Below are 14,525 nucleotides of genomic sequence, written 5' to 3' on the forward strand. Positions count from 1 at the left end.
TTGGAAAAACCGTTGGATAGTTTGATGTGGGTGGAATAAATGAATACAATTATGAAATTAGGGGTAGATAGGACACATTCGCTACCTGTACATGTCCTAGACTGCTCAGATGCCAGTGGCGGGTGGAGAGCCCAGATAGTCAGTGTTAGGAAGAGGTGTAAAGGCAGGGTTATTGTCCATTATCACTTGTGCTGTTCAGCGTATGAACTTTTGTATGCATGGAGGAAATAATTAAAGAGGTGTGGGAAGAACTTGAGATAGGAATGAAAGTCGGCGAGGAATTCATAATCTCAGGTAGGCTGATGACGAAGCTATATTTTGTCAGCCAGCCAAGAGGATACAAGTTGTCCTGAGTGCATTGAAATGTCAGTGCGATAGGCAAGGAATGATAATAAATGTAACTAAAAGAAATGTTATACGGTTTTATAGGTATAGGAAAGCTAAATTAAACGTTAAATTAGGTGGGCAAAAACTAGAGCAGGGGGAGAAGTTAATCACCTCGGAAGAGGGCCTAAAGGGCGAAGTAGTGTGGACTTTAGGAGAAAAATTACGTGCTTTCACAAGGAGGAGGAATTTAATGAGAGGGACGTTGAGCAAGGATATTGAAGGAAAGGCTTGTTAAATCTTTGACATGGAGTGAGGCTTTGTACGACGCGGAAACATGTTTGTTAGAGCAAAATGAGAACCGTAGAGGATAAAGAATCATCGGGGATTTTTAAAAATGTGGGTGTGGAGAAGGATGGATACGTAAAATTATTGTTTCGTGTGTTTTCAAGATATAAACACACGAAGAAGTATGAGCCATGTTGAAGGAGGAGTGGGGGTGGTTGGGAGAAAGCCAATGAAGGCTGGATGTAGGTGTAGTATGAAGAGCATATTGGATATCCTTGTCGCAAGCCGGATATCACATATCTTCTGCCGGAATTTCTCTTCTCTTAAATCCTTATAATGTGCCACTGTTCATGTGAATATGTTTTTTGCATTTTTATGTAAAAATAAAATAAATGACAGACTGATTTAAATACTTTAGAAAACAGGTTCAAACGCACAACCGACCGAAAACTGTTTGGGTTCTGTTAAAATTATAAATTATATTGAAAATGTCCACAACCCTAGATGATTTTCTCCAGATATATTATTCAAGAGAGGTGGTGGTGGTTGAAAAACAAATCTTAAAATGCTGTAGAGGCATTTCTGCGAAATAATAATAGAATCAGTTTGGAGAAGAAATTTGTTTTTCAGGGAAACATTTTTCGTATTGATATTGCAGATCGTAGTCACCCCGGTAGAATGGCATGGTAGTATGATGAATAGAATATGCATATTGGATGAAATGAAGGGAGGAAGAAGGTATTGTGACTAAAGTTTATTGCAGTGTAGGGTGTCACGATGTGAGATATTAACTGAGGCTTTGGAATATAGCGGTAGTTAGTCTGCGTGTCCATTGAAGATACACCTACCTGTAAAACAGTAGACTATCAATGCCATACGTGTGTACCAATGCCAATGTGAAGTTAGCATATCTTTTTCTACCCTCTCGGAACCAGGTTCCACTGGAGGCATGGAGTATACTGAGAAGTGTTAAAATATTGATATTTTTTAAATAATTTAATTTATGTATTATATATATATATAATACATAAATATATATATATATATGCATATATATATATATATATATATATGCATATATATATATATATATATATATATATATATATATATATATATATATATATATATATATATATATATATATATGCAAACATATATTTTTTTAATTTAAAAAGTTATTACTATTATTTTATGCAATGAAAGGAGGATATTTTGTGTATTTCATTAGCTGCAATGCTGGAACTTCTAATGAAAGCGTTTACCAAGTAAGTTTTATTATTTCTTGTTATAAAAAGGTTTCCTTTAATGTATTACAAAATTATTTCATCGACTTTGGATAATATTATGCCCTGTTGGAACTGGAGACCTTTTGAATTTCCCAATGATTTGCATGCTAAAACTGCGTATAAAGAATTTCCAATCCTTCAGTAAACCTAAGCTAAGGTTTCACTTTCCAGCAATTAGTTATCGTACACAGCATTGATTAAATATCAACATTGCGTATTATCTGACGGTAATTCAGCAGAGTATCTTGATAGTCTGTCGTGCCTCAGTTGCGCAGTAGGCAGCACGTTAGTCTCAAAATCTTAAGGTTGTGAGTTCGATCCTCACCCGGGGCATTTCTTTCAATCATGTAATGGAAACATTTGATTGAACAACCATACGAAAAATCGCTTATTGAAGCTAGTTCTATTCCATATAGCATATTAAGTACTTTAAATTATATCCTATTCGAGGTTGGTTATTACACGTAATTATGCGGAAACTAGAGCATGTGAAGGCCTTGACCGATCTCAGAATTTTTATAATCCAACGTCATAAAAATAATATGGACAAAATAAAAAGAATAGTGATAGGTATAGAAGATTTCAAAATAGGAGGGAATTGATGGCAGGAACGTTGATTAAGGATATTAAGAAAAGGCTCGTTAAGACGTTAAAATTGAGTATGGTTTTGTTTCCGTGGAAACTTCGCCGTTGGAGGGAGAAGAAAGGTGTAGATTGGAGGATTTTAGTTTGGAGAAGGATGGAAACGGTGAACTGGGCAGATTCAACGAAGGTTCAGGAACGGCGATGGGGATTGCCGGGAGGTATCCTAAAGGGGCAGGAAAGGCGGATGCAGAGCATTTTCATTGGAAATGATATGTTTTTCAGGCTTTGATAGATAAGAGAACTTTAGGCAACCGAGGAGGCAGTAGGAATAGCATAGGAATGTTGGAGGGAATTAAGGGAGATAGGAAGTGTGCGGAGCTGAAGAGGAAATTATTTTAGTTTTGGGGTGTCTTGTTCGACGGAGCAAAGAGGTGTACACCTGTTCCGTCTGTGCCGATCCAAAATTTAATGTAAATTACAAATTATCTCATTATAATAATAGTAATTAAATCAGTTCTTTTATCAAAAAGTGAAAAATAATTAATTTTTTCATTAAAATATTATTTATTTCCCCTTATTAATTGCTACTCGGGACGTATGGACATTTAACAAAAGGTGTAAGTTGCAGAAAATTATTAAATAATAGAATAGGATTTACGCTGTTTTGAATTATTTCTTTTGTGATTCACCATTTTGAAATTTGCATATTATTCCTTTTTGTCAACCGAAACTGTTACGATATATTACCCTCCCGTTAAATAAATATTTTTCGTGGTGCATAGGTTCCATTCTTATGGTCATGAGTTCGTACCTCAATAGGTGGGCAAAATCATATACTTTCTTTGTTGTCCGCCTGCTTTCACGTCATAAACTTAATCCCCCATATACGTAAAGTCTCTTTGGAGGGCACATTGAGGTTACCATCAATGCAGTATTGAGAAGTATGGCTTTCACTTGATGCAGCACAGCTTTGAATGGATGGCATTTTGTGTAACTTGGCTGGTATCCATTTTGAATTATCCATCTGATATGTCATAGATTAGTTGTACTGAGTCTGTTTACGACCAAACAAATTTATGAAATCTTCGCGAATCGTTCGAAAACAAAGTGCTACTTATCGGAGAAGTTGTCATCGAGAAAACACATGCGTCGCTGAATTGGGGATCCATTGTGATTAGAATGGGATGATGTCTTGGAGGAAAAATATAAGGATTTAGTACACTTATCTTAACTGATATAGATATGAAAACGGGTAACTTTATTCACAGGATGTAATTATTAATCATTAGAAGCTATTTACATTATTATTGCTAAATATATAAAAATTATTGATGAATATCCACCTTGGAATAATATTAATCAATGCGTTGAGCAAACTTTGTTAATATTCGCTTCTTATTACCTTGCGTAGTGCGTAGTTACAAGTATTGAGCGCCTATTTTAATACAAGAAAAACAGGGAAATAGGGTATGAGATAATTTTGAGAAAATTATTGTTCATCTAATATTCCTTTTGGATACTTTGATCTGAATGGAGAGAGTGTGTGATCGGTAACTGAATCAAAATTACTCAAACTCATGAAAAATAATTTAATTGATGTTAATAGTACATGAGAAATGAAAATAAAATGCAAGCATTTCAGCATCAGACATGTTGGTGTATATTTTTGTCACTTTTGGTCAAACTGATTTTTAATATAAAAATAGTTGCCTGTTACCAGAGTTTTAAGAACTATAGAATAATGGTTATAAATCTATCAAAAAGTATAATCGCCCTAAATACTATCGGAGTATTGATAAATACATTGGGTGACCCTTGTGTGAATTCCTGCTCTAAGAATATTTAAATTTGAACGTATATTCATCAGTAATCATTACACTGTTACGTGCAGGTTTCGTTCTCAAGGTTTCAGCATTGATTATTTTTATTTGCATGCATTGTGATAAGTTCATAAATAATTTTTCTTTTGTAATTTTGTTGATTCATCCTTCATTTTCAAAAAACAAGTACCTCCTGATGAGTCTTTGGCTCAAGAGGACTTATGACGTGCCTAAAGTCATATTACCAAAGGTTACGCATTGAGACACCTTTTAAAAAATACTATTCGAAAATTAATGTTCTGAACCTGAGTGACTCTATGGTGTGTTTTACATTATCATCATTAGTATTTCAATCTTTAACTTGGTTTACAACAGTCCTCATACCATCACTATTCAGTCTTAATTCCCTCACCCCCTGATAGCTCCTTTTTCATTATAACCTATCCTGACTCCCTATTGATCGTCTCCTTGGCGACCAAAAGTACCGGTTTAGGGATCCATTTTCTTTAAAGTATTTGTTTAGGATTTTTCTTCTAGAAACTATATTTCATTAAACGATGTAAATGTAAATAGTTGAATTTTCAATGTCACTGCTGTCCTCTTACTGTCTTTTTGTGATTAGTTTCAACCATCGGCCGTCAAAGTTGTATTCGTTTACATCATCTTCAGTATTTCAATCCCAAGACTGCTTTACTGCAGCCTTATATTCTTTTCTTTTAAGTTTTAATTTCTTCACTATCTGGTAGCTTTTCTGTTTCACGCCTATTTTAAATGGTCCTATATTCAGGTTTGTCTTGGTTTTAGTCGTAGTTGTTCTCTTCAACTTTACCTTTTTCCATGCTCCCAACCAATCTATTGGATCTCATTTTGTTTATTTAATCAATCTAGTTTTTCTTTGGAATAGATAGTTCTCCATATGGTTCTCCTTTCCTCTTCTTCTGCCCTTTTATACCCTTCCTCGTTTCTCACTTTGCTTATCCATTTAATCTTCTCTATTTTCCTCCTCAGTATCATGTTTCGAAGTATTCAATTCTTCTGGGTTCTACTTTTCCTATGTTCCAAGTCTCTAATCCGCTGATTGTCCTCGAACATTTTGACTCCATTCGAGCGTTTTGACTAACTGAAATCTAACGTTTGTTTTAATACAGTAGTTGCCTCTTCTTCAGGAATGCCGTTTTAGCTGGGGCTATTCTTCGCTTGAAGTCGGTCGAACTCCTTCCATCCCTAGTTAAGCCGCTGACCTAGGTGGAGGGAGGATTTAACTTGCATTATTTTTCCTTCTTGTATCTACATACTACCCTTATATTACACGAAGGGGAAACATTTGTAGGGTCTCGTGATACTTGGTAGTGTAGGCGCGTCAGGAACCATATATCACCAATAAAATTGGAAATTAAGAGAATTAAATTAGTTTCTTAAGATATGAAATAACATTATTGAATTAAATGTATGTGCCTCGGTAGCGCAGTAGGCAGCGCGTAAGTCTCATAATCTTAAGGTCGTGAGTTCGATCCTCACCCGGGGCAATTTTTTTACATCCTGACATGCAATTTACTTGGACTACTATAAACCATTACCCAATTGCAGTGCATTACACAAACTTGCGGACAGGGCCGTAACAGTTAACCATGGGAAGTCATCCGTAATTTATGTAATTATTTATGTACCCTGCAATCCATATCTAGGGTGTGTGGCAGGAGGTGAATACACACCTGAATAAATTTCCCCGAACACAACCCTACCAAGGTCAAACAATGTTATACTGATCCTATCTCGTTCGTGGAAAAAATGACATCTTAAATCTATCTGTTCTACCCTTAATCTCTCTAATTTCATTAAAATGATCTCTCCTGCCGTAGTACGATGGGGGTAACAATATATTTTCAACATCACTGCTAAAGAGACCTCCTTCAATCTAAAATTTATAAAGAGCTTAAAGCTTATATAATGAATAGCTTCAATCTATAATTTAACCTTCGCTCCCTGAGTGATTACCAGCCTAACTGCTCTAATATTTTAGATACACCACTAAGTTTATCACAACAACGTCTTACAAATCTAGCTCCTCTACGCTGCACGCGATCCAATTCGGCAATTAATCCAACTTTATGAGGATCCATATACTTGCAGCATATTCTAAATTAGTATGGTAGACTTCCAGTTAGCATGAAGGGTTAACACTTGCGTTGATTTAGATTTATTACATGCATGCCAAATTGAAATATCAGGTGGAGGTGGTGGAGGACCAGAGAGGAATTTACGCAAATTTAAATATGTTCACCTTTTTTTGCCTAAATGTTTTCAGAACATCATCCGGAGGGGTTGAAATACATTTTGCTCGTAAAAATCTCTCCGAACACATGTACATTCATTGTTTGAATTCAATACGAAACAAATCGACGGTCATCCACTGTGATAGATTTAACTTTATTGATGCTTTAGAAGGCCTGTAATTTCCATCACCGATTCTGGAGAATATCCGTCCTATCTCACATTTATAAGGGCTTGCTGCTTGACCTATTGGGGATGTGCTGATTCCATTGGGCATGCTGAACGCAAGTGAACACCGAAAGTATTTCGGAGAAAGTTAGGTTTATTTTATTTCATAGTTTGAAGGCGGATTACTATGTGAAGGGGTATTTAGAAAACCTCTTTGCTCCGAATCACTCTTAAGTTTCTGTTGAAACCCTATTCCTTTTTCTGCAAGCGCTCCGAGGATATTTATTCATATTTCTCGTTGGAAGTAAGCAGTTTTATATGTAAACCATCGCTGGGCGTTCTCACGGATGAGACGGGAGTATTTGGCAATGGATGATTTTGTGGGACTTGATCGAAATCTTCCAATGGTCCATGTAGTCAATTCAGAATCTTCTAGTTTTTCAGCTGAAAAACGATAAGACAGCAATTTATTGTTGAAAATGACTTTATTGCTTTTCAATACCGACCAATTTTCGTCACAATTTTTCCCCTACGATTGAGATACTTCCGAAACATGATTTTTGAATGCATCAATGGCTTCTTCTGGCGCCGAAAAACATTGGCCACGCAATTTTTTCATGATAATAACGGGAATAAAAAGAAGTCATTGGGTGCTAAATTAGGGCTGTGCGGAGGATGAGCCATCAATTCGACGTTTTGGCCAGTCAAATAGGTAGTTGTTTCAGCCGATCTTTGAGAGCTTGCATTGTCATGATGAAGAATGATCCTTCCTTGCCGCTTCTTTTTTCGTGTTTCACCAAGCATTTCTGGCCAAAAAATGCTCGTGTACTATTCAGAATTTATGGGTCTACGTTGCTCCTACGATACGGTTACCTCATGTCCATATATTCCGAAGAAAAAGGTAATCTTATGCTTCGATGTGCTTTGCCCACGAATCACTTTTGTCGGATTTGGCTCGTCTTGGAAGACACATACAGTGAATTGCTGTTTTTTTTCGGGCTCATACGCATAGATCCATGATTCCTCACCTGTGTAGATAATATACACAGCTTTTTATGTAGCGCGATTGTATTTCTTGAGCATATCTTCGCACTAATTGACACAAGCATCTTTTTGAAGTTTTGTCAAAATATGCGGGATCCAACACGAACAAATGTTTTTCACAGAAAAATGTTCATGCAATGTCTTATTGTTACTTGTAATACTAAACCCTTTGTGAGTATGCCTCAATCTCACGACAAGTCACACGACGATCTTCCTTTACTAGTTTTTGCACGGCATCAATATTTTCAGACTCAACAACTGATTTTGGACTACCTTCACAACTTTCGTCGCTGACCGAACGGTCGCCATGATGGAATTCGTTGTACCAGCGTTTTACAGTGACAAAGGGTGGGGTTTCATCGCTAAAAGTGGAAGTAAGTTGATCGATGCCCTCCTGTCTCGATAATTCACGTCGAAAGTCGTAAAAAATCATCGCACGAAAGTGTTCACGAGTTAACTCCATTTTTTCGCTGAGACAAAATGTTTGCCAGGCACATTTAATAAAAACAAATTATGATCAAACGCCAAAATATTCTGAAGAAAGTTAGCATAAAAAAAGGGTCAAAATTTCAGATGGGAACGTCAGATGGCGGCGAAAGCACTTAGTGTTGTCAAGGCTATAAATTTAAATAGTAACCGTCGTATCAGAGTAAGCAGATTTTGTATAAATATTGCTTTTTCCAGTTTTATTTGGAGTTATGGGGTTGAATTTGTGTTCTAGGGTTGAAATAAATGTCCACGATTTGAAGGTTAAAATTGTAGATGGTGTAGGTTTAATAATATCGAATTCTACCTAAATATGACCCCATAGGACTCCCATATACAAATTAATTGTGAGTTTGTTTACTTTAAAAGAAAATTAGAAGAGCGAGGTTTATTAGTTTCCAGGTTACTGATTTCTGTGCGTGAAAAGATGACTAATTTAATCGAAACGTTGCAAGGTTTTGAATCGCCAAGGAAACGTATCTTTAGTGGTTGGCAGAGGTTATTTACACGGAAACCACACTTATTTGCATCTAGGTGGGAGAATTACCGCTACAAATGTTATTTTTGCCTCTGTCAAAGACCTTTATTCACTGGAAGGATTTAAGGCGCCTAATCAGAGGCATCTCTTGCGGAAAAAATGAAAGTTGAACGCCTGTGTCACATTTATCAAATCGGAAATAATGAGTGGAATTGAAATTAAAGACTTCATTAATTAGGGGGAAATGTACTCTATGAAACATTCGATGAAAAATTTCTTAGCACTGGATTTCAAATTCTTACGGAAAAGAAACAACCATTTTTATTTTTGTAATAAATATTTTCTTCTGTTGCATGAAATTTTGGCATTTATTTTTACCCCGTAATTTTATTAGTATATTTTAATATATTTATTGTACCTCATGCTTTGAAGTTATTTAATATTTTGCTTCCGTTTATTCGTACGCCTTTAAGGTGGGAGTTTAATCTTACAAGCCCCATCTATCTTGTCTCGTCACATTCCCCAGCGAAGCAATGGGTGAAAAAATGAAGGTTATACCAGGGTTAAGTGAAGGTATTCATCATCATTAGTGAAAAAAATTAGACTAAAATATATATATATATATATATAGTCTGCGGAGGGGGCCCTTACTTCGCAGAGAAAAGTGTCACCCATGCCATTTGTGTCATAATACATACACTTCAAGAATTTTCTTTTCGGAGCGGGCGCTGCCAAGATGGCAGAAAATTGCTCCATTAAAAACCAAAACCAAACCAAGCCAAAACCAACCCGAAAGATAAATCGGACGCAGTCATATGATATGGATACAAACCGAGCATCTATCCAGTTTTACAGCTTGAGCAATTTACATCAAATTACTACAACGTAAATTCTACATTTTTATTTGAATCAACCCCCGCCCCCTCGAAGGGAAACTTCATTAATACGATTGCATTAGACGTGGAGATGCATTTCACGATGCAAACCTCGAAATTATTGAATTAGTGGTTGATTTCATATTTCAAAATTTACAGATATATCCAAAAATATTTTATCTCTAGGGTAGGAATGCAATGTATCATTGTGTATTCCTCCCCGCAAGTAAGAACATGGATAGCTTACTTAAGGGTGTCAAGATAAGTAGCCGTAATGTTCGAGTAGATAATGGGTAGATAATTTATATTTAAGGGTCTAGCTTCGGAAATTGCGCAGTATCTAGAAGTAATATTTAAGGAGTCGACTGGTAGATCACAAGGTTCCCAGAGATTGGAAAACGGCTGACGTAACATCAATATTTAAAAACGGAGACAAGTAGGAGCCGAGTGATTACAGACCCATTGCCCTCATATCCATTGCGCACAAGGTTATGGAACATATAGTATATTTCGATCGTGAGACACCTCGATAATCAGAAGTTATTAATGAAAGATCAGCACGGTTTCCGAAAAGGCGTCCTGCGACACACAACTTGCACTTTTTTGTTTATGATATTCTTACTGTGGGAGAGAGCTATTTTCCAGTGGACGCGATTTTTCTAGATTTTAAGGAAGCCTTCTTTAAAGTACCTCATAGTAAACTACTCTCAAAGCTAGAATCATATGATATAAAAATATCCGGGGTTGGATTAAAGACTTTTTGAATGGTCGGGCTCCAAGAGCAGTGGTAGATGTAGTTAGCCCAAATGCAGTAGAAGTTCTTCAGGTGTTCCCCAGGGAAGTTTAATCGGACCTCTTTTACTCATATTTTACGTTAGTGACATTGACTCCGCAGTCACTAGTAAGATACGTTTATTTGCCGAAGATTCGGAGGTTTACCGAGATATCCGTGATCCTGAGGACACAGCAGCTTTGTCAGATTACCTTAATTCTATACAACGCTGGTTCGACACTTGGCAATGTGAATTAAACTTAAAAAAGTGCGTAGTCATAAACTTTTGGAAAAGCAATTTCCACCCGAACGCCCACTGCATTGGGAAAATCGGAATGGAATTGTCAGACTCAAATAAATTCGTAGGCGTTACATTCACTCACGATCTCTCTTGGGTGAAACACATACGGAGAATATGTGGACAAGCTAACAAAAAAATAGGATTCATTAGAAGAGTACTTGGTTAATGTGATTAAAAAGTCAAAGAGAAATGTTATCTGTCGTTGGTGAGGCCTCATTTAGAATATGCTGCAAGTATATGTGATCCTCACAAAGTATGATTAATTGCCGAATTTGATCGCGTTCAGCGTAGAGGAGATAGATTTGTAAAACATTGTTATGATAAACTTTATTTTTAGTATCGCATCCAAAATATTAGAGCAGCTGGGCTGGGAATCACTTGCGTAGCGAAGGTTAAATTACAGATTGAAGCTCCTGCACAAATTGGAAAGTCTCTTCAGCACTGATGTTGAAAATGTGTTACTACCCCCATTATATTACAGTAGGAGAGATCATGCTAATAGAATTAGAGATATTAGGGGTAGAACAGATATATTTAAAATGTCATTTTTCCGCGAACGAAAAGGGGTCATTATAGCATTGTTCGACCGCGTTAGGGTCATGTTCGGGTAAAATTATTCTGGTGTGTGTGTATACCCTTCACACACCCTAGGGGTGGCTTGAAGGGTATTTTATGTAAATAAATATAATAATTACGGATGACCACCCATAGCTAACTGATAATCCCCTGTCCGCTAGTTTGTCTAATTAACTATAATTGGGTTATCGTAGTTTATAGTAGTGTCGTCCATACAAATTGCATGGTAGAGTGAAAAAAAGTTTTATTTAAGCACTTGTCATTCGAAATAGTTTCGTTCTAGTTGGAGGATAGAAATTCCGGCCAACTTAAAACTGCTGGTCAAGATACTTTTGTAAGTACAAGAGAGGGATGAAAGAAAAAAAATGCCCCGGGTGAGGATCGAACTCACGACCTTAAGATTATGAGACTTACGCGCTGCCTACTGCGCTACCGAGGCCCTTGTTTAAGGGTTAAAACTGTGTATTTGATGTAAAAAGAAACAATTTTCATTCTAGGTACAACAATTTCCAAAAATAGAGGTGATAAATGGTTCCTGATGCGCGTTCACCACCACGTCTGCCACCCCCCTGCCACTCACCCTGGCGGTGGCATGCAGGGTATATTTAAATTAATTAATGAAAGATACCAAATGTGTGGCTTTACATCCGATATAGAAGTTGTAATATAGTCCCCAATTATATCGGTAGGACAAACAATTGTTACAAACTAAGAAACTGCCGAACAGATAGTTTCAAGCATTCTTTTTTTACCGCGCACTGTTCGCGACAACTGAAAAAGGGGGAAACACTGAGACGGAAATTGGGGGGCACTTGTGAAAACAGGAGCATACTAGTTACTTTCCCTTAACTCACTTAATATATAGCGTCCCAACTCCCATATCTCTCGCCACATACCCTTGGGCTCTGTGTTGGGTTGTCATGTAAATACATAAGAGTATGTTGGTCTAATTAATAGCTGAAATACCCGTCCTGAATGAGTGAAATTCTACCTAATAGTTGGTGACTATGCTATAACTTGTCAACCCTTTTCAATGGGATTCTGTATTTGTTTTCTTGGTGTGGTCAGTGGAGTAGTTACTAACAATAAAACAATCGCATTGTATGCGACGGATATTGCATACATTGCCCTACCGAGGCACTTGCTATGTAGAATATAATATTAATTGATTATAAATGGAAACAATTCTTATTCTATGTGTCAATTTCTAATTATAGAGTTGATAAATTTTTCCTGCTGCGCGTGCACTACCTCGTCTCATGAGAACTAACAAATGTTTCCCCTCCATTTAATATAAGCGTAGTATGTTGATACACGAAGGAAAACTAGTGCTAGGGATGGAAGGTTTTCGACCGACTTCAAGCTCCAGCTAAAAATCAAGAATTGCTCCAGCTAAGACGGCATTCCTGAAGAAGAGGCAGATTCTGTATTGAAATAAACGTTAGGTTTCAGTTAGTCAAAACGTTTGTATGGAGTCAAAATGTTAGATAGATAGAGGTCTTTATTTGGGCAAAATTGAGACCAAATGGTCCCTTCTTCCATTTAATGTTCGAGGACACTCAGCGGATTAGACACTTGGAACATAGTAAAAGTGGGACACCGAAGAATTGAAACCTTCGAAACATGATACTGAGGAGGAAAATGCATAAGATTAAATGGAGAAACAAAGTGAGAAACGATGAAGGAAATGAAAGAGCAGAAGAAGAGGAAAGGAGAACTCTCTACGCCAAATAAGAATTAGATTGATTAAATAAAAAAAATGAGGATCAATGGATTGGTTGGGAGCAAAGCTACGAGCACAAAACAAGACGAGCATAAAACAGAAAAGCTATCAGGTGGTGAAGAAATTAATCCTGAAAAGAGAAGAATAGAGGGCTGCAGTAAAGCAGTCTTGGGATTGAAATACTGAAGATGATGTAAACGATGGTTGAAACCTATCACGAAAAGACAGTAAGAGGACATCAGTAACACTGAAAATTCCCCTATTTACATTTGCATTGTTTAATGCAATATAGTTTCTGGAAGAAAAATAATAAGCAAATATGTCAAAGAAAATCAATCCCTAAACCGTTACTTTTGGTCGCCAAGGAGACGATCAATGGGGAGTAAGGGTAGGTTATAATGGAAAAGGAGCTATCAGGGGGTGAGGGAATTAAGACTGAATAGTGATGGTATGAGGACTGTTGTAAACCAAGTTAAAGATTGAAATACTAATGATGATAATGTAAAACACACCATAGAGTCACTCAGGTTCAGAACATTAATTTTCGAATAGTATTTTTTAAAAGGTGTCTCAATGCGTAACCTTTGGTAATATGACTTTAGGCACGTCATAAGTCCTCTTGAGCCAAAGACTCATCAGGAGGTACTTGTTTTTTGAAAATGAAGGATGAGTTAACAAAATTACAAAAGTAAAATTATTGCGAACTTATCACAATACATGTAAGGAAAAAAAATCATTGCTGAAACCTTGAGTACGAAACCTGCACGTAACAGTGCAATGATTACCTACGAAATCGCGTTCAAACATTACTATTCCTAGTGCATGAATATCACACCAGGGTCACCCATTTTACTAGGGTAGGATGAAATCTAATAAACACATGCTTGTAGACCACAAACAAAATGAACTACAGTTCCACATGCCACCAAAACTCCTGGTGGCTTGTGGAAGTAACATGCTCCCTCAACACGTATGTATCAACCCAACTATCTACCCATTGAATCTAGGTCTTCATCGATCCGCAACAAACCATTATTTTCTGCGTATAGAGTGGACTTAGCCTAAATGTCCTAAAAAAATTGACTTCTTCGGCTCTTCATACTTTTTATCTGCCTTCGTGCACTGAAAAAGAAACCTAATATTTTCCCTTCTCTATCTCACGTAACAAACATCTTCCCCTCCTGTCAAAGTCTGATCGACACCCATTTGAAAAATCAAACGAGTATTTTTTTAAATTATGGCCGCCCACAACCACCTTCTCCAGTGGATAGGAGGATCTCCTTCTTTTTTTTTGTGCTCTTTATATTTCAATTTGCTTGTATGTGTCACGCCTGGGTTCCCTACCAACTGTTAAATATCACTTCGATAGCTTTTTCTTGTGCACGCTCAGTCGTAAAAAAATATTGAGGTAACTGAATATAATTATTGTCACATGCGTGACGATGTCATGAATTAAAAGAAAAATAAAAAAGGAAAGTCGTTAAAAAAACAAATTCGAGAATGTTATTTTAAAATCAACGAATTT

The 14,525-nt window shown here is 36.7% G+C and overlaps 2 non-coding genes across 2 annotated transcripts; one reads left to right on the forward strand and one right to left on the reverse strand.

Annotated features, from left to right (window-relative positions):
- Positions 1-5,759: 5,759 nt before the first annotated feature.
- Positions 5,760-5,832, forward strand: TRNAM-CAU (transfer RNA methionine (anticodon CAU)). The gene has a single exon. It is a non-coding gene; the product is annotated as a tRNA-Met (tRNA).
- A 5,811-nt stretch (positions 5,833-11,643) lies between these two features.
- Positions 11,644-11,716, reverse strand: TRNAM-CAU (transfer RNA methionine (anticodon CAU)). Its single transcript has one exon. It is a non-coding gene; the product is annotated as a tRNA-Met (tRNA).
- Between the last annotated feature and the right edge of the window lie 2,809 nt (positions 11,717-14,525).

The sequence above is a fragment of the Hetaerina americana genome, unplaced genomic scaffold (genome assembly GCF_022747635.1).
Source record: "Hetaerina americana unplaced genomic scaffold, ioHetAmer1.1.p SCAF_65, whole genome shotgun sequence".
Classification (NCBI taxonomy): domain Eukaryota; kingdom Metazoa; phylum Arthropoda; class Insecta; order Odonata; family Calopterygidae; genus Hetaerina; species Hetaerina americana.